Source organism: Eschrichtius robustus, chromosome 1 (genome assembly GCF_028021215.1).
Source record: "Eschrichtius robustus isolate mEscRob2 chromosome 1, mEscRob2.pri, whole genome shotgun sequence".
NCBI classification, from domain to species: domain Eukaryota; kingdom Metazoa; phylum Chordata; class Mammalia; order Artiodactyla; family Eschrichtiidae; genus Eschrichtius; species Eschrichtius robustus.
Window position 1 is genome coordinate 69,942,471 of NC_090824.1, and position 22,898 is coordinate 69,965,368.

Sequence of the window (22,898 nt, forward strand, 5' to 3'; positions counted from 1 at the left end):
TAGAGTTGTTTGCCTACGTATTACATGATGTTTTTCTCTGATTGTTTTATAATTTTCCCTTTATCTTTTCTTTCCAATGGTTGAATGGCATGTATGTATGATTCTTCATTTTTGGGGTTTACTTCTTGGATCTATAAATTGTTTCTCCCAACTTTGGGAACTTTTCATCAAATGTTGTCTTATCAGATATTTCTTTTTTCTAATTCTCTCACTCTTCTTTTTCTGAAACACTGAGTAGCATTTGTTAAAACTTTTCACTCTATTGCTCATATCTCTTATGCATTTTCTGAATGTTCTGATTTTGTATCTTTGCTCCAATTTAAATATTTTTATCAATCTACTAGTTGTATAATCCACTCATAAACACACCCAGTCATTTTCTAATTTTATACATTGTATTTTGTTGTCACATAATATCCATATTGTTCTGTCTTCAGTATTTTTATTGAGGTATAATTTACATACAGTGAAATGCACAGACCTTAATATACAGTTCAGTGAGTTTTGGCAAATCCACATATCCATGTAAACCATGCCCCATCAAAATATAGAATATTATCTTCTCAAAAAGTTCCCTTATGCCCTTTCCCATATGTCTGTGTTCATGTGAGTTAAGGTATGTAATTTTCTGTTTATTTATTTTTTGGATACAGTTCTGTTGTGAAATTTTCCAACTTTTCCTTTATATTGTCCATTTTCCTCTATTTTCTTTAACAATTCTATTAATGAACTTTGCTGATTCCTGTATCTGGAGCACCTACAGTCTGTTTTTAATGTTTATTTCTTTCACTTTGTATGGTTCTGTCTCTTGACATACCCATTAATTTTTTTTGTTTGTTTTTTTTTTAGAGGGAAGCCAAAGTCTTTTTTTTTTTTTTTTTTTTTAATTATTAGGACCTTTAATTATTATTTATTTATTTATTCATTTTGGCTGTGTTGGGTCTTCGTTTCTGTGCGAGGGCTTTCTCTAGTTGCACCAAGCGGGGGCCACTCTTCATCGCGGTGCGCGGGCCTCTCACTATCGCGGCCTCTCTTGTTGTGGAGCACAGGCTCCAGACGCGCAGGCTCAGTAGTTGTGGCGCACGGGCCCAGTTGCTCCGCGGCATGTGGGATCTTCCCAGACCAGGGCTCGAACCCGTGTCCCTTGCATTGGCAGGCAGATTCTCAACCACTGCGCCACCAGGGAAGCCCTACCCATTAATTTTTTATTGATGCTGGATATATGTTGTATATAATAAAAAGTTGCAGAGGCTTCAGATGATTTTTTAATTTTACTGGAGAGTATCTATCTTTTACTCTGCTAGGCAGATAGATAGAGACTGATTATCTTAATTCAGTTAGAGGTGAAACTGATTTGATACTGGCTTGCAGGTTTGGTAAGACTCAATTTATCTCTGGTTTAACCTTGTACCAAGGACATGGCTCCACAGACCTTTTAAATGGAATCCTGGTGTGTTCATTGGGTCTCTTTCTTCTGGCACATCCTAAACCTAAATCCTTGTTTTTAACAGCACGACAAGATTGCCAAAAGTCTCTAAGAGGGACAATGTCCATGAGTTTGAGACCCTCATATCTCCAATTTTATCTTTATCCCCGTTAGAATGTCAGTACTGGTTTCTCTTCTCCACAGGTTACCTACTATTTGGTCAAAACCTGATTTATCAGCCTGTTTTGCTCAGAATTTGCAAATACCCCCAGAAAATAATGATAGAATGTGAGCTTATCTTTCACATTTCTTCACCATCCAAAATCTTGTTCTCTGTAGTACTCATTATATTTCTGCCTTTAAGCAAAGTATTTTGTATTGTACCTTGGGGAATGCTGGTCTGCTACAAAGTAATTTATCATGTGTTCTTCAGTTGAAATTTTAATATGCAGATATAAAAACTATTGTAACTATTGTAAGTTATTACAATATGGTAAGTAATTAGACAAAAAAATCACATGGATGAATATGGCAGACTGGCAACAGAATTCTGATCATCAGCATAAATTCTTAAAAACTAGCTTTCTGAGAGATATGAATAAAGAGTATAGAATTATATATATATATATATATATATATATATATATATATAAATTTAATTTTTCTTTGATGACATATGAAAAAATATTTTAACATGTAAAAATCCAGAAAAATATGACTGATAGTGTACTATTTCCAAGGAGAATAAAATTGAGGAGGCACTCCAAGTGAATGAAGAGGAAAGAATGAAACACTAAAACAACAGTATGCTGACAATATTAATGAGCAATAAAGCTATCACAAATATTTACAATTGTTACATCTTCTTCTTGGATTGATCCCTTGATCATTATGCAGTGTCCTTCTTTGTCTCTTGTAATAGTCTTTATTTTAAAGTCTATTTTGTCTGATATGAGAATTGCTACTCCAGCTTTCTTTGTATTTCCATTTGCATGGAATATCTTTTTCTGTCCCCTCACTTTCAGTCTGCAAGTGTCCTAGGTCTGAAGTGGGTCTCTTGTAGACAGCATATATATCAGTCTTGTTTTTGTATCCATTCAGCCAGTCTATATCTTTTGGTTGGAGCATTTAATCCATTTATATTTAAGGTAGTTATCGATACGTATGTTCCTATTACCATTTTCTTAATTGTTTTGGGTTTGTTATCGTAAGTCTTTTCCTTCTTTTGTGTTTCCTGCCTAGAGAAGTTCCTTTAGCATTTGTTGTAAACCTGGTTTGGTGGCGCTGAATTCTCATACCTTTTGCTTGTCTATAAAGGCTTTAATTTCTCCATCGACTCTGAATGAGATCCTTGCTGGGTAGAGCAATCTTGGTTGTAGGTTTTTCCCTTTCATCACTTTAAATATGTCCTGCCACTCCCTTCTGGCTTGCAGAGTTTCTGCTGAAAGATCAGCTGTTACCCTTATGGGGATTCCCTTGTATGTTATTTGTTGCTTTTCCTTTGCTACCTTTAATAGTTTTTCCTTGTATTTAATTTTTGATAGTTTGATTAGTATGTGTCTTGGCATGTTTCTCCTTGGATTTATCCTGTATGGGACTCTCTGTGCCTCCTGGACTTGACTGAATATTTCCTTTCCCATATTAGCAAAGTTTTCAACTATAATCTCTTCAAATATTTCCTCAGCCCCTTTTTTTTTCCTCTTATTCTTCTAGAACCCCTATAATTCAAATGTTGTCCCAGAGGTCTCTGAGATTGTCCTCAATTCTTTTCACTCTTCTTTCCTTATTCTGCTCTGTGGTCGTTATTTCCACTATTTTATCTTCCAGGTCACTTATCCATTCTTCTGCTTCAGTTATTCTGCTATTGATTCCTTCTAGAGAATTTTTAATTTCATTTATTGTGTTGTTCATCATTGTTTGTTTGCTCTTTACTTCTTCTAGGTCCTTGTTAAACGTTTCTTGCATTTTCTCCATTCTATTTCCAAGATTTTGGACCATCTTTACTATCATTATTCTGAATTCTTTTTCTGTTAGACTGCCTATTTCCTCCTCATTTGTTTGGTCTGGTGGGTTTTTACCTTGCACCTTCATCTTTTGTGTATCTCTCTGTCTTCTCATTTTGCGTAACTTACTATGTTTGGGGTCTCCTTTTCACAGGCTGCAGGTTCATAGTTCCCGTTGTTTTTGGTTTCTGCCCCAGTGGGTAAGGTTGGTTCAGTGGGTTGTGTAGGCTTCCTGGTGGAGGGGACTGGTGCCTGTGTTTTGGTGGATGAGGCTGGCTCTTGTCTTTTTGGTGGGCAGGACCACATCTGATGGTGTGTTTTGGTGTGTCTGTGAACTTAATATGATTTTAGGCAGCCTCTCTGCTAATGGGTGGGGTTGTGCTCTCTTGCTGGTTGTTTGGCATGGGGTGTCCAGCACTGTAGCTTGCTGGTCATTGAGTGGAGCTGGGTTTTAGCATTCAGATGGAGATCTCTGGGACAGCTCTCACTGACTGATATTACATGGGGCCAAGAGGTCTCTGGTGGTCCAATATCCTGAACTCGGCTCTCCCACCTCAGAGGCTCAGGCCTGACACCAAGCTGGAGCACCAAGACACTGTCAGCCACATGGCTCAGAAGAAAAGGGAGAGAAAAAGAAGAAAGAAAGAAAAGAAAAAAATAAATAAAGTTATTAAAATAAAAAATAAAAAAATTATTAAAAATAAGAAAGTAAAAAAGTATTAAAAAAAGGAAAGAAAGAAGAGAGCAACCAAACCATGCAATAAATCCACCAATGATAACAAGTGCTAAAAACTATACAAAAAAGAAAAAAAAAAAAAGGATAGACCGAACCCTAGGACAGATTGTAAAAGCAAAGCTATATAGACAAAATCACACAAAGAAGCATACCCATACACACTCACAAAGGGAGAAAACAGGAAAAAAGTATAAAAAAAAGAAAAGAAGAGAGCAACCAAATCAATAAACAAATCTACCAATGATAATAAGCTCCAAAGAAGACACAGATAAAACCAGAAACAAATTAGATGCAAAAAACAAACCCCAAGTCTACAGTTGCTCCCAAAGTCCATCGCTTTAATTTTGGGATGATTCATTGTCTATTCAAGAATTCCACAATTCAAGAAGAAGATATAACAATTGTAAATATTTATGCACCCAACATAGGAGAACCTCAATACATAAGGCAAATGCTAACAGCCATAAAAGGGGAAATCGACAGTAATACAGTCATAGTAGGAGACTTTAACACCCCACTTTCACCAATGGACAGATCATCCAAAATGAAAATAAATAAGGAAACACAAGCTTTAAATGATACATTAAACAAGATGTACTTAATTGATATTTATAGGACATTCCATCCAAAAACAGCAGAATACACTTTCTTCTCAAGTGCTCATGGAACATTCTTCAGCACAGATCATACCTTGGGTCACAAATCAAGCCTTGGTAAATTTTAAAAAATTGAAACCATATCAAGTATCTCTTCTGACCACAGTGCTATGAGGCTACATATCAATTAGAGGAAAACATGTGTAAAAAATACAAACACTTGGAGGCTAAACAGTACACTACTAAACAACCAAGAGAGCAAGGAGGAAATCAAAAAGTACCTAGACAAATGACAATGAAAACACTATGACCCAAAACCTATGGGATGCAGCAAAAGCAGTTCTAAGAGGGAAGTTTATAGCAATTTAATCCTACCTCAAGAAACAAGAAACATCTCAGATAAACAAGCCAACCTTACACCTAAAGCAATTAGGGAGAGATGACCAAAAAACCCCAAAGTTAGCAGAAGGGAAGAAATCATAAAGATCAGAGCAGAAATAAAAAGAAATGAAGAAAACAATAGCAAAGGTCAATAAAACTAAAAGCTGGTTCTTTGAGAAGATAAACAAAATTGATAATCACTAGCCAGACGCATCAAGAAAAAAAGGGAGAAGACTAAAATCAATAGAATTAGAAATGAAAAATGAGAAGTAACAACTGACACTGCAGAAATACACAGGATCATGAGAGATTACTACAAGCAACTATATGCCAATAAAATGGACAACCTGGAAGAAATGGACAAATTCTTACAAATTCAAACTACAGGCCAATATCACTGATGAACATAGATGTAAAAATCCTCAACAAAATACTAGGAAACAGAATCCAGCAGCACATTAAAAGGATCATACACCATGATCAAGTGGGGTTTATCCCAGGAATGCAAGGATTCTTCAATATATGCAAATCAATCAATGTGATACACCATATTAACAAATTGAAGGATAAAACCATATCATCATCTCAATAGATGCAGAAAAAGCTTTTGACAATATTCAACACCCATTTATGATAAAAAACCCTCCGGAAAGTAGGCATAGAGGGAACTTACCTCAACATAATAAAGGCCATATGTGACAAACCCACAGCCAACATCGTTCTCAATGGTGAAAAACTGAAACCATTTCCACTTAGATGAGGAAGAAGCCAAGGTTGCCCACTCTCAATACTATTATTCAACATAGTTTTGGAAGTTTTAGCTACAGCAATCAGAGAAGAAAAAGAAATAGAAGGAATCCAAATAGGAAAAGAAGAAGGAAAGCTGTCACTGTTTGCAGATGACATGATACTATACATAGAGAATCCTAAAGATGCTACCAGAAAACTACTAGAGCTAATCAATGAATTTGGTAAAGTAGCAGGATACAAAATTAATGCACAGAAATCTCTTGCCTTGCTATACACTAAAGAAAAACCTGAAAGAGAAATTAAGGAAACACTCCTATTTACCATTGCAACACAAAGAATAAAATCCCTAGGAATAAACTTACCTAAGGAGACAAAAGATCTGTATGCAGAAAACTATAAGACACTGATGAAAGAAATTACAGATGAGACAAACAGATGGAGAGATATACCATGTTCTTGGGTTGGAAGAATCAACACTGTGAAAATGACTATACCACCAAAAGAAATATACAGATTCAATGCAATCCCTATCAAACTACCACTGGCATTTTTCACAGAACTAGAACAAAAAATTTCACAATTTGTATGGAAACACAAAAGACCCCAAATAGCCAAAGCAATCTTGAGAAAGAAAAATGGAGCTGGAGGAATCAGGCTCCATGACTTCAGACTATACTACAAAGCTACAGTCATCAAGACAGTATGGTACTGGCACAGAAACAGAAATATAGATCAATGGAACAGATAGAAAGCCCAGAGATAAACTCACGCACATATGGTCACCTTATCTTTGACCAAGGAGGGAAGAATATACAATGGAGAAAAGACAGTCTCTTCAATAAGTGGTGCTGGGAAAACTGGACAGCTACATGTAAAAGAATGAAAGTAGAACACTCCCTAACACCATACACAAAAATAAACTCAAAATGGATTAAAGACCTAAATGTAAGGCCAGACACTATAAAACTCTTAGAGGAAAACATAGGCAGAACACTCTATGACATAAATCACAGCAAGATCCTTTTTGACCCACCTCCCAGAGAATGGAAATAAAAACAAAAATAAACAAATGGAACCTAATGAAACTTAAAAGCTTTGCACAGCAAAGGAAACCATAAACAAGACAAGAAGACAACCCTCAGAATGGGAGAAAATATTTGCAAACAAAGCAACTGCCAAAGGATTAATCTCAAAATTATACAAGCAGCTCATGTAGCTCAATATCAAAAAAAGAAACAACCCAATCCAAAAATGGGCAGAAGACCTAAATAGACATTTCTCCAAAGAAGATATACAGATTGCCAACAAACACATGAAAGGATGCTCAACATCACTGATCATTCGAGAAATGCAACTGAAAACTACAATGAGGTATCACCTCACCAGTCAAAATGGCCATCATCAAAAAATGTACAAAGAATAAATGCTGGAGAGGGTGTGGAGAAAAGGGAACCCTCTTGCACTCTTGGTGGGAATGTAAATTGATACAGTCACTATGGAGAACAGTATGGAGGTTCCTTAAAAAACTAAAAATAGAACTGCCATATGACCCAGCAATCCCACTCCTGGGCATATACCCTGAGAAAACCATAATTCAAAAAGAGTCATGTACCACAATGTTCATTGCAGCTGTATTTACAGTAGCCAGGATATGGAAACAACATAAGTGTCCATGGACAGATGAATGGATAAAGAAGATGTGGCACATCTATACAATGGAATATTACTCAGTCATAAAAGGAAACAAAATTGAGTTATTTGTAGTGAGGTGGATGGACCTAGAGACTGTCATACAGAGTGAAGTAAGTCAGAAAGAGAAAAACAAATACTGTATGGTAACACATATATATGGAATCTAAAAAAAAAAAAAAGGTTCTGAAGAACCTACGGGCAGGACAGGGTTAAAGATGCAGACACATAGAATGGACTTGAGGACACAGGGACGGGAAGGGTAAGCTGGGACGAAGTGAGAAAGTGGCATGGACATATATACACTACCAAATGTAAAATAGATAGCTAGCGGGAAGCAGGCACATAGCACAGGGAGATCAGCTCGGTGCTTCGTGACCACCTAGAGAGGTGGGATAGGGAGGGTGGCGGGGAGACGCAAGAGGGAGGAGATATGGGGACATATGTATATGTATAGTTGATTCACTTTATTATACAGCAGAAACTAGCACACCATTGTAAAGCAATTATACTCCAATAAAGATATTAAAAAAAAAAAAGTGTTAAGATCACAAAAGACAAGAAAGACTGAGAGACTATCACAGAATAGAGAGGCACATCAATGAAATGAAATGTGGGATTCTGGATAGGATCCTGGTAGAGAAAAAGGACGATAGAGGAAAAGCTTGTGAAATTTGACTGAGGTCTGTAATGTAGTTAATAGTATAATGTCAGTGTTAATTTCCTGGTTTTGATCACAATACTGTACTGGCGAACTCATGTGTGAAGACTTACGCTGTCTTTTTTAGGGTTTTAGAAGACACTACTTGGTGTTCTGGTGTAGAAGGTAAATAAAATGGTTTGTTCAAAATAAATAAATTAATTAATTAAATAAAATGAAACTATCACAACATAAAATATAGTGTTTTAATAATATATATGTAAAAGTAAAAGATGGTTGTGAGATAATTTTTAAAATCAGACATATTGCAGAAAATTTTTCATAATATCAAAACAGTTTATAATGTAAAGGATGCAGAAGTCAAGAAATGGTGTAAGTTAGGTAAAATTGTGTTTGAAGTATTGTTTGTTTGCCGAAAGGAAAAAGAAAGGCTTAAAATATATTGACTATTCACAGTGATAGGAAATAAAGGCAGTTATTGCCATTAAAATTAGAAACAAGGCAAATATGCTGTCACTACCTCCTCCTTCTCTGTCTTCTCCTCCTCCTATCATTATTTTGATTCATTATTATTAAGGTTTCTTTTGGAGATTTTTGTTTATCCTAATAATGAAAAAACAGTTATCTCTGTGGGAAAAAGTAGTCAGTTATTTTGTTGATATATTATTCTTTTCTTAATGAGAACCAACTGAAAAGTTATTAGTAATGAGAAGACAGGTACAAACAGATAAAAGATTTTTTAAACACATGGAAACATACAAATTAATAGTTTTACAATATATGAGAAATAAACCAATACTATTAATTGGAGGAAAATGCTAGGCATTATAGAAAGAAAAAAAATAAAACAATTAGAAATAAACTTTACAATAAATGTAACAGAACCATTATATAATTTTATTGTATAAGTTTATTAAAGTATTTACAGTGAACATAGATAAATGGAGAGACCTACCATTTTACTGAAAAAATTGTATGAAGTCCATATTGAAAAGAGAAATCAGTTTGTGATTGATTTATCCATATCGTCAATTCAATTTAAGGATTTGTTGTATAATTTGACAAACTGATTTAAAGTTCATCTGTAGTTTATCAAGAATATCCAATACATTGAAGAGAAAGTCTAAATAGGAAAATCAATGAAATATCAATAAAGCTACATTTAAAAATTAACTTAAAAAGCCCACTACACACAATAAAATACAAAAAATAGAGGGTTTTAGTACAAGAATACAATGTGAAAATGAAATAGACCAAAAACAGGGCATGCATAGTTGAAAATTTGGTGTGTGAAAAGGATGGCATTTTGAATCATGTGGGAAATCTTGGCATTCCCCAAAGTGTGATTTATGTAACAACAAAGGTAAACAAGATTATTTTATATGTTTCAGAGGCGAACAATTTAAAACTAAAAAAACATTTGTTATTTTAACTGATACATAAAAAATTTATAAATGAGTCCCTCAACTCACCTATCCCCTCAAAAATCATGAACATTATAATTTAGGGCAAGGCTATATTAAGAAGGGGGTTAAGGTAAAGCTGACTTAAAGAAAATATTAAACAAGTTATTGTGCAGATGACATACAGTTATGTTAAAATGATAAAAATGTATATAATGATGAAGTTTTAGAATACTTGCAATATTTATTAAAAGATGCTATGATGAACAACTGTCCATTTGGAGAAATTTGCATTAGGTACATAATTCAGAGTCTATATCAAATAAGTTCCAGAAGCAATACATTTCAAAAAATATTAATAATATACTACAAGCTAACAAAAATTATAGGAGACTCCTATTATAGTCTTGGGAAAAGACAGTATTTTCAAACAAACCTGAAACTCATAAGCCATATAGAAAAATATTGCCAGAGTTCACTCCAAATCATTTAAGTGTATTATCTATCTGAGAAAAAATAAAATAAGCATAGTCAAAAGAAAAATATAAAAACTGGATAAAATAATTACCACACCACATGTAAACAGAAGAATAATTAATTGCTGTGCTATATGAAGAGTTCTACAAGTGAAGAAATAATTAAAAGAATGGAAACATGGACAAAGGCTATGAAGAGGTTATTCACACAAAAAATACAAATGACAATAAGCATACAAAAGATATTTTGCCACACAAATGGTAGAAAATTCAAACCAAAATAATAAGATACTACTTCACTAACAGTATTAGGAAACATGACATTCTTAACAAAACACAGTGTTAGGAATGGTGTGGAGACAGGTATTCCACTGCAATGTTGATAGGATAGATTATTATATGCAAAGCAAAAATATATGTATGAAATTGCTTTTGGAAGCTGCAGTGGGTGTACAAACCCAGTGATTTAACTTTTTACTTCATACATTCTGTTTCAGGGTACTTAAAAAAATGAGAATTCGTTATTTGCATTTAAAAATCTTAAATCTGACAAATGCTTAGGAAAAAATGCATAATACATGAATAGACTAGTTCCAAAAGTTAAACTTGGTAATGAACATGTGAAAAGGAGCTAAACCTCACTGAAGATCAATTGAAAGCAAATTAATACAATTGCATGTTATTTTCAAGTACCAGTTTCTCAAAGACCTGCCATATCAAGAATATGCAATATTGTTATCTTGGTGGAAAGAAAGTAATTTCATTAAAATAAAAGGGTGAACTACATCTCAATTTCAAGAAGGCAACTGGCAATATGCATAAAAATGAATTTTATTACATTGACTTTAGACTAAATTTTACTCATACAAAAGAGTGCTAGGAAAATACTGGGGTGTCTAGTGTAGCATTTTTGTTTGTTTTTGGATTATTACCTATTGACATAAAATTTACCATTTATCCATTTTTATCCATTTTAAAGTATACAATTAAATGAGTTTTAGCATAATCAAAGTATAAAATCACCACTATTTAATTCCAGAGTATTTCTCTCAGACTAATATCAGTTAGCAAAAAGAATACTCATATCAGTTAGCATTCAATCCCAGTTTCCTTTCCCCTCTATTTCCTGGCAGCTACTAATCTACTTTCTGTCCCTATGGTTTTGCCTATTTTGTACACTCATAAAAATGGAATCATACAATATGAGCCCTTTGTGTCTAACTTCTTTTATTAGCATACTGTTTTCAACTTCTTTTCATACTGTGGCTTGTATCAAAGCTTCGTTCCTTTTTAATGGCTGAATAATATTCTACTGTATGAAAACAGCACATTTTGTTTATTCATCCTTCAGTTGATGGACATTTGGGTTGTTTCTGCTTTGGGCTATTATGAATAATGCTGCTGTGAACATTTGAGAAACTGTTTTCTACAGCAGCTTCACCATTTTACATCTCCACCAGCAATGTATAAGGGTTTCTGTGTTACCATATCCTTGCCAACATTTTGTATATTCTGTTTCTTTATTATGGTTATTATTATACTCCATTCAGTGTAGTGTTATATCACTGTGATTTTGATTTACATTTTCCTAATGTAAAAAGATTTATAACATCTTGCCATGTTCTTTTTGTCCATGCATATATCTTTTTTGGAGAAATGTTTATTCGTGTCCTTTGCCCATTTTATAAGCTTGGTTGTTTGTCTTTTTATTGTTGAGTTGTAAGAGTTCTTTATATAGTCTAGATATTAGACCCTCATATGAATTGCAAATATTTTCTTCCATTCTGTTGGTTGTTTTTTTCACTTTCTTGACAGTGTTCTGAGACACACAAAAGTTTTCATTTTTGATGAAGTCCAAATTATCATTGTTTTTCTTTTGTTGCTTGTGGTTTTGGTGTCATAATGAAGAAACTTTTCTATTGTTTCTATGAAATTGGTTTGTTTGGGGGATTTTTTTTGTTTGTTTGCTTGTTTTGTTGTTGTTCAGTAGGTTGGTTCTGGGATCCAAATGTAAGTAATACCATACAGTAGTTCTCTTGGTCTGGCTTAATTCACTTTTCACTGTTACAAATTTTTGATGTATTCACCCTTTTATCATTATATAATGTCCTCTTTGCTTCTCATAACAATTTTTGTCCTAAACTTTCATTTGTTTGACATTAGTACAGCCACACCTGCTCTCTTTCAGTTACCGTTCACATAGAATATCTTTTTCCATCATTTTACTTTCAACCTATTTGTGCCATTGAAAATAAAGTGAATCTTTTGTAGATGGCATATAGTATATTCATCCAGTGGTTGCAGTGAATACAAATTACTCAAGACCATTTTATATTCAATTTTATGTCTGTATTGTTTGTTTTAATCAGCATTGATTACATTTATAGTAGGAAAATTAAAGATATTTCCATTAAAATAAATAGCTTCTAAAACACGGGAGAAGATAAAAGCAAAGTAACACAGAAAGCAAGTATTTGGAAACAAAGAGTAAAAGCATGGATGCAGGGTGAGAGCAGCAAAGAATATGACAGATGTTGGGACCAAGTGTTCACATAAAAGCAGGCATACTCTGCTGTTGACTAATGCCAAGGGGACCCCTTTGTGGGGGTCTTCAAAAGTAAATTTTTGGAATGTGAACAGATCTGCCACCTGGCCAATGACAATGAAAACTTACCAGTTACAGTGATTTAAATGATGGGCATACGTGTTCTATACCTATATTATTACAGGTGTCAAAAAATCTGATGCCTCTGTGTGGTTTTGCCATTCCATTTCATAACTGCTAAAGATCTTAAGGGGATAGGTAACCTTTAAAACTTGTGAAAAATTTGGTGTTCTACGTGGGGAGAATTGAGCTGATATGAGTTTCTAATATTCTTTCTGTGTATTTATGATATAATAGCAAAACAACCCTGGGTTATTATAGGATCCCTAATGAAGAAAAGGTATCTGAAAGTACATGTATATTGACTATCTGTCTACGAAGCCAGATGTTTTGTTCTTTCTCCTATTAGGTCGCAAACTTGATCTTATCACTGTCGTTTAACATGTTGCTACAACGAGTGTCTCAGATTAGTTTTTAAGAAAATGTTATCTTTAATTTTATTTCTTGTAAGTGTTAATTGGTGACATTTTCAACTTTACAAATTAAAGGCTAGTGGACAAAAGACAGAAATCTGATATGTTATCTGATACTAAAAATTCCCTGAAGTTTGTCTTATAATAGGTATAAAATCATTAAGGGATAAAATATGTTATTGACCATTAAGAAAACTTTTATCATGGTAAGTTTTACTTTTAAAATTACGTAGTACTTAAAATACATTAAAAATCATAAGCAATATATGGCAAATATCAATGCACCTATTATCCTTAATTAAAATATTATAACAATTAATATTTTACTTAAGATTTTTTAAACAAAGTGGTAGAGCATTACAGTAAACACTGAAATTCTCTCCATTCCTCTCCTCAGGCATATCTCCCCCCACCCCCAGAGGAAAACACTCTGATTAGGCTTGTGTATACTTATCCAGTCCATTTAAAATTTTATGTATTTACATAAATGGTGGTGTAACATATGCATTTTGAAACTTGATTTTTTTCACTCAACAATTTCATTTTCAAAATCTGTCTATGATGTGTGTTTCTAGTTAAATGTGACAGATTAAATACAAATACTAATTTGTTTCCTCCTTAAACTCCAGAAAAAGTTTAGTAAAGGAATATACCCAAAGGATGAAGGGAATGTAAATTGTGGTGATAGCAAAGAGAGCAAGACAACAAAACATGGGTTTGAAGCAGATGGATGAATGGTGACTGATCTAGCAAATTGGAAAAAGCTAAAACCTGAGTCTGCTGATGATAGAAGAGGGGGAAGTTCAAAAGAAGGCGTTCATTTTATAATGTAAAATCCTAGTACTGTGTATCTCTGTAAGTAAGGATTTAAGCTGAAAATGAGCTGATAGGATGAAGGCTCCTACAAACAGCTGGTTAATTTCCTCATCTCATGCTCCATCCAAGGCCCCCAAGAGGGCCTAACATTCCTTCACTAACTAACATTCCTTCACTACTCTAAGAGTTGGAAGACAGGTAAGGGATTGATTACAAAGAGGCCTCAGAAAGGAGTTTTTTGAGTGATAGAACTCTTCTACACGGTACTGGGGCTATAGACACATGATTCTATCCACTTTTAAAACCCATACACTTGTGTACCAAAGTATGAGGAAAACGGCAACAATAATAACAACAATTTGATTTTAGGGTATATGGGATGGAGTGCAGACTTTGGCAAATGAATATTGCAAGTATATAATATAATCCTACTGAAGAGGGTAGGAAGAAAAGCTGACATAAGTAACTTTGGAAAGCAGTATTTTAATTGAATATTTTAAGACTAAATGCAAAAGATAATACATTAGCACCACAGTCTAGTTGGTACATAGTTTTCTCACAGCATTTCTAAAATTACATGTATACTAGGATTTAACAAATAAGTAAATACTGTAGTTAATGGGAGCCAGGTTTCTCACCTTCAGGGAAAGGCGGAAAGGCTGGAATGAACCCCGTGGTTCTGACTAGATTACAGTTGGAGATACCAATATGAACTCATGTTTACTTTAATATCTATACAGATACACAAATACTGATATGTATTCATGCATTAGTAAACGTCATATATTTCCTAGGTCTTTCAACTGAGAAAGCTTGAGAATCAGTTATTTCTTGCAGAAATGGTTGAGTCTAGCACTGTGGAAGGTAAAATACAGATATCTTGTATTGCCAGAAAGTAAGGAAATGCTTTAAAAAAAGGCACAGAGCCAACCTAAAAGACTTCCTAATAGCAAAGCCTGGAACAATTTGGTCAATAAACCAAATAAAAACAACATTATATTATATCTCAAATAATCAAATAATATCCATGAGTGAATACTTGATATAAATGATTAAATAAATATATGAGAGAAAGGTGTTCCTTACAGAAGAAATCCAAATAATATACATAGATAATTTTCACCTTTTCTTACAAAAATCCACATCCATGATTGCAGTCTACTTGTGAGGAAACTTTAGTCAAATCTGAGGGATAGTTTGCAAATTACCTGATCAGTATTCAAAAGTGTCAAGGTCATGGAAAACATAGAAAAACTAAAAATAGTCATAGAGAAGAGGACATCAAGGAGGCTAATGCATGAAGGCATGGTGACTAAATGCAGTGTGGTGTCCTGGATTAGATTCTGGAACAGTAAAAGACAGAAGTAGAAAAACTGGCGACATCTGAATAAAGGCTGTGGTTACTTAACAGTATTGCATCAATGTAATGTAGTTAAAAGTATAGTACCGATTTTGGGAAATATACTATGGTTATATGACATTAATAGTAGAAGAAGCTGGGGGAAGGGTATACAAAACGTCTCTATACTACCTTTGTAACTTTTTTGTGACTCTAAAATTTTTCCAAAAGACCATGAATAAAAATATCTAAAGTAGGTGTGGGAGAAAAATCAGTGCTGGGCAATTAGGGAGGTACTTCACAAAGGTGACATTTGCATGAAGACCTGTTTGAGGTAAAGGAATAAGTCATGTGGAAATATGGGAGAAGATAAATGTCGGGAGAGCAGCAAGGAGATCTGTGTGTCTGAAGTGAAGTGAGAAGGGGGAGAGCAACATTAAATTGTATCCATGAATAAGAGTGGGGCGCAGTGATTGGGAACAGATCATGTGAAGCCTTATAGGAAATGGTTATTTCTTGGGATTTTATCTTGAGAGATAGCAAGCCAGTAGAGGGCTTTAATATGACAAGATTTTATATTTTTAAAGTACAGTTGACCCTTGAACAATAAAGGTTTGAACTGTTCAGGTCCATTTATATGCAGATTTCTTTCAATAGTAAATTCTACAGTACTACACGATACGCAGTTGGATGAATCTAAAGGATATGGAACCATGGATACAGAGGAACCGTGGATACAGAGGGCCCAGTATAAGTTATATACCCTTGACTGAGTGGAGGGAGGGTGCCCCAGCCCCCATGTTGTTCAAGGGTCAACTGTATTTTTCTGCCTGCTTTGGTGAGAACAGGTATAGAGAGGCAAGAGTGGAGGAGAAAAACCAGTTAGAAGCCTATTGCCGTAATTGAGATGAGAGATGGTATTGTTTGGGAAGTGGTGGTAGTAATGAAGTTCATAAGAAGTGGTCAGATTTTATACATATTTTAAAGGTGGAGCCAATAGAAGTAGTTTTTAAACAGAAGGTGGATTGCAAAAGGAAATGAGAGGCAAAGGATGATGCCAGTACTTTTGGCTTAAACAATAAAAAGTTAAAAAAATTGGCATTCACTAAAACAGGGAAGTCTGTGAGTGGAACAGGATTTTGAGGGAATATCTTAGGTTAATTTTGAACATGTTAATCTGGAATGGTTATTATACTTCTAACTGGAGAAGTAGAGTAGCCTGCAATTTATATTTCAGGGGAGAGTTCCAAATCAAGATGTATGTTCTCAAGTTTAAAATACGTGTGTGTGCGTGTCTGTATAATTTTAAAGGTTTATATTGAAAGTGTTGACCAAGGGAGTGAGAATGACTAAAGAAAAGAGGTTCTAATACTTAGTGCTTGGGTACACTGAAGTTTAGATGATAAGGATTTAAAGAAGAACCAGAAGGAGTGACTAAGAAGAAACAAGTACAGTAGGAGAGAAAGCAGAGGGAATGGAATACTTGAATCCAAGTGAAGAATGTGATTCCAGGAAGGAAAGAGCTGCTCTGTTCAGTAGTGTCTGATAGGTTTGTGTACAATGACCACTGGATTATGCAGGTCCCTGCTGACCTAGACAGAAGTCATTTCTGTGGATTAGTGTGGGATAAAATCTGATTAAATTGGGTTCAAGAGAAAATAAAAGAATTAGACGCAGTGAGTATCGAAATCTCTATATCCACTATTTACATATTTATGTTGACTATAATGCCACATTAACGTGATTATTTATCTCAAAACCAGTAGAGAATGTCTCCAAGTATTTTAAGTGCTTTCTAAAAATAATGCTACATATTTAATGAAAACACTAAAACTAGACAGTGATTCAAAATTTCCTAAATGAAGTAGGAGGATTTGACACAATCTTACGCTTGAATTTAAGGTTGATGCTTAACTTTTAAATTGTTGGGGAAGGGGAAATTTCTCCCTCTATCCCTCTGGACTAATAATAAAATTGACAAAAGATAGATTAAAAGGAGAAACGTACATTTTAATTTGTGAGCATGGAAGTCTCATAGAAGTGAGACCTAAGAAGTGGCCAAAACAGGCAACTTTTATACTTTTTAGGCAAAGAAACAATAAATTTGAGAGGAATTGACAGGACAAAGAAACCTAGGTTTTGGTGAGGAATTTAAACAAAGTTTGGGCTTGGGGTGGTAAATTAAAGAAACGACAAGGTTTGTTTATATAGGCTTCTTGGCCCCAGATTCACTATCTCTGGTGATAACAGTGTCCTATCTCCAAATACAGGGAGTGCACCTGTTATATGAGAGATTTATTTCCTGCTTTCAGGAAGACAGGAGGGTCAAAGTGTCCCTCTTACAGCAGCTCTTTCTTAAGTAACCTTAAATCAAAATAACCAATATGCCATTGAGACATATTTTGGGTTGGCCTGCTCTGGGCCCCAACAAAGGTCAATTTAAGAAGCATTTTTATTGAAGTAGATTATAACAAACATCAGGTCTGTCTTGGTCCAATTCGCAATTTATATGTACCTATGATAGCTTGACCACTGTACTAATGGAAGAAGAGTAAAGTGGAAATAGATAAACTTGGAACAGTCAATAATTGAATATGCAAATATGGTCAGATGCTGGTTATGTGTGACAATTTTGACATTTAATTTCAATCACATACCTATTTTATATAACTCTTAAATCTTTATTTAAAAATAATGACTCAAAGACAATTAAATGAATATTTCAAGAGCAATTCAAATGGTAGTTTTTAAATTTTTTGCAGTCTTTCCAATTTATTTAAACTAAAAACAAAAACAGTCCATCCATTTCTTCCACCCTCCATCCCCCGCCTCTGGCAGCCACCAATCTGTTCTCTGTATCTATGAGCTTGTTTTTTAAAAATATATATACATTTTTAGATTCCACATATAAAAGAGATCACATGGTATTTGTCTTTCTCTGACGTATTTCACTTAGCATAATGCCCTCAAGGTCCATCAGTGTTGTTGTTTCAGATGGCAAGGTTTCATTCTTTTTTATGGCTGAATAATATTCCAGTGTGTGTGTATGTATGTGTGTGTATGTGTACATAGACAACAATTTATCCATTCATCCATCAGTGGACACTTAGGTTGTTTCCATATCTTGGCTATTGTGAATAATGCTGTAATGAATATGAGGGTGCTCATTAAATTTCTTTATTTCATTTTTAAACTTTCCATTAGTTGCTAAAGAATTGAAATGACTTAGTTTTATATAATCCTTATAGTATTGGTCAGATCAAGGGTATCTCTTTTTCAGATGCAAAATACGATATTGCTCCCCAGTATCATGGTGTTAATACATTCTATATAAGTAAAGTTGAAGGTGAAAACATCTTATGAGACATTAAAAGTAATAATATAACAATTTTAGGGTATTAGTAGTATTCATTCTTTAACTTTTACATTGAAAATATATGTAAGAGAAATATGTTTATAATATATTAAGAGCCTTGAGTGAACACCTCTTATTGTTAAAGCATTATATTTGGTCAAGACAAATTATAATCCTGATGTATTCATTTTCAGTAAAGAAAGCTGAGTTTTAAAGACTTATAAATGACTAAGGTACTTTACCAGCTAAGTCTAATGTATATACAGCTGTGCATGTTTTAACTCTTCCGTGTTTAACCTAATGATTCATTTACTTAACTAGAGTTGATTTATAAAATGAGACAGGGAAATTTTTCATGCCTTGGCTGTTCTGAGAGGACTAGCTTCAAACCCCACAAAATCACCTATGAGCTAACCCTTATGCCAAATACAGTAGGCATTCTGTATCCACAGATGTGAAACCAACAGATACGGAGGGCTGAGTGTATTCATTGCGCTATGCCATTTTATATAAGGAACTTGAGCATCCTCAGGTTTTGGTATTCACAGCGATTCCTGGAATTAATCCCCCATGGATACTGAGGGATGACTGCTTACAGCCATACCTCATTTAATTGCCCTTCCCTTTATTGAACTGCACAGATATTGTGTTTTTTACAAATTGAAGGTTTGTGGCATCCCTGTGTCAAGCAAGTCTATTGTTGCCATTGTCTCAACAGCCTTTGTGTCTGTGTTACATTTTGGTAATTTTCACATTATTTCAAACTTTTTCATTATTACTATATTCGGTAATCTGTGATGAGTCATCTTTGTTACTATTACAAAAAGATTATGACTCATTGAAGGCTCAGATGGTGGTTAACGTTTTTAGCAATAAAATATTTTTAAAATTAAAGTATATACATTGGTTTTTTAGACATAATGCTGTAACACACTTAATAGACTTGAGTATAGTGTAAACATAACTTTTATATCCACTGAGCAACAAAAAACAATTCATGTTACTCACTTTATTGTGATATTTGCTTTATTGTGGTAGTCTAGAACTGAACCTGCAATATCTCCGAGGTATCCCTGTACATATAGAGCCATTCTCAAAAAGGCTGAATGCTGGACAGCTCCTTTGAGCTGTGTGTGAGTCAGGATGGTGATTGCTATATGTTGGGAAAGAATAGGCAAATCAGGAGAAATGCTTTAATGACATATTGCCCCATACTTGAAATTAATATAGTGTTTTAATAACCACATAGGGATTCTTAATATTATGTATGCCTCGTTACGAATGCTTTTATAATTCCAAATGCTGCACAAAACAATTACCAGGGGCTTGATAATACTAAGCTGAATTTTAAGATTATTTTTGCAAAGCAAATTTAAAATTTTTGGATTACTGAAAATCACCATTATGAACAGAAAAATGTACAGCTTTGTAATGAATCACACACACACACACACACACACACACACACACACACACACGCTCATTTTTCCCTCAGAAAATTCAAGAAATGATGGAATAACAAAAGCTTCTTTCATGAAACACACATTACTTTGGCATCAACGCTTCAGTAATTCCTGATGTTTCTCCTGACAATAACTCAGATTGTTGCAATGAAGACTGTATGTTTGATTATTTGGATACCTGTCATGCATAACTGGAGGGTGGCTGTAAAAAACAGGATTAATCAAAGTAGGATTATAATTTTCTGCAACACCTGTTTCGACCAGCTGCCTCTGATTGTAGATTCTGTTCCTCTAGTCCTCCCAAATTACACAATAAAGCAATTTAGAAATCAGTGGAGAGTCCAGTGTCACTGTGCCAGAATGGAAGTCAAACATTAGAGCAGAGGAACCTCTGAGCTACCTGATTTAGTTTGTTTAGATTACTCCAGAAAGAGAAGAGCAAGCACATGATACAATATACTGGAATATCCTAAAAAAGCTTTTATTTTAAAATTTTTATATCATTTGCTTATTTTTTGTTTGTTGTTAAATTCAATTTGATTTAAGGTGTAACTTTGATCACTTGTGAAGTACTATGAGGATATAAGTGAAGTATGCGGCACAATTTCCACTCTGAAGAAGCTTGCAGTGTTGCTGGGGAAACAGTAGTTTAATAGCTATATCAAATATTCAAGTTCATATGTACCTAGAAATGTCAGAACAAAACAGTGATGAGGATAAGTAAGATTTCTTATGTAAAGAGCACAGTGTTTATGTTTGATGGGTCACACTGCAATGGATGCAGTGCCACCAGGAGCATCTCTTCGGCTCCTGACATATGGCATAATTAAGAGTTCACTGTCACAAGTAATTTAAAGTATATAAAATTATATGACAATTTCTGCAATACGTATGTGATCTGTGATATATAATTCATATTTTATATATGCGTGTATGTAAAAAGAGAATACATGTATATACAAGTGGCAGAAGTAATATTCATATATTTTAATTTCAAAACATTTTACCTATATTCATTTAATAAGCTTTTAAATGCCATAATGTTAAAATGTTAATGTTCAATTTTTCTTGTTTACTAGTTTCTTTGAGTTTCATACCTTAATTTGGAAGTAAACAAATATTCTCAAGTGCCTACACCTACTTTTGTTTTGAAATGAACTACATGCATATTCTTCCCTATACTTTGAAATATGGACTAATATAATTAAGAGTCTTTTAATGTGATAAAAATGCTAATTATCTAGTTAACAAAAACAATGATTGGCAAAGAAATAAATATATTCAGCCACTGAGGTAAGATTCTACTTTAGCTTATTAGATTAGTATTCATTATGGCTTCTACTATAACACTATCCTTCCTTTTTGAGTTTTAGCCTCAAAGGATGAAAATGAAGAATTGTCTTTAGTAGAAATGCATTTAGTTTTCTTAGTTGCTCCCCATAGTCACAAGTACTGTGGACTATGAATTAAGTTAGTTGTGAATTGAAAACAGGGTCGCAGTTGAAAATATAATTTAGAACAAAATTCAGAAAACTCAGTTTTCAGCTCTACTTCATTTTAAAAATTGAATGATACCAATTTAATCGTATACATTTTCTACTTTTTAGTGTGAACAATTTGGACTCTATTTTATACTTCTAATATATAAAAGTTTTGTAAATTATTTTAAAATATCAGTATGAGTAAGACTATAACTGAAACTAACTTCAACTGGGAAATCAGTAACATAATATGTTTGGACCTGTTTAGGCAGCGTGTATATATAGTCTAACTGTTAACTATATAATTGCCTTAGGGAAAATCCTTGTATAATAAAAATAAAACCGCACCCAAAGTTGTAAAACCTCTTATCTTGGCTTTTACATTGATATATATTCAGCAGACATAGCAGACATTCTACAAATACTTGGTGAGCACCTTTCACATGCAATGCACTTAATCAAGGCAATTTGCCCCGGGGGTGGGGGGGGACTGTTAACTCTGGTTTCCTCACGTGTGAAAAAAAAAAGGATTGGATTTGAATCACTTTGAGGCTCCCTGCATTGTATAATGGTGAACTCAGTAAATGGTAGTCTTTTAAATCTTGTTGACAAATTAAATCACAATAATGTACCATCTAGATAACACCACTCAAAAATGCTTATACTCTACTCAGGGATTCATGAAAAAAGAAACTATGTTAAATGAGTTTCCAGAGTAATATATAAAGGAAATGTAGAATATTGTGTGTGTGTGTACACATGTGCACATATAGTTTAAAATACATCATCATTTCATGGATCTATATTTCTTCTATTTATATATTTATCATATATTGCCTGTACCCATAATATTTGGTACTGCCTAATAAAAATGAAAATGCACAACAGATTGGCGCAATACATAGAGCTCAAACAGGAGGATCTTAGCTGTGATGGACACATCTATTATTAAACTCTTCAAAAAGAGTTACTTCAAAATTTCCCTGCTTTTACGTTTCTCAGCAAAATATGCTATCACTTCTTAGGACTCCCAGCAAATTCATTTTTTCCAGTTTCAGTGAAAATTAAGATCTGTAAGGCAAGCATTTTCTCAAATTAGGATTTAAGAAATCCTAATTTGAGAAAATGCTTAGGATTTTCATGCTGTGTTCATATAATAATATTTTGGTAATTTCCAGGTTTTCAAATTTATTCCAGTTAATCTGGTACAGAATCCCTTTTTTGTAAAGGTACCCCAATAAGGGA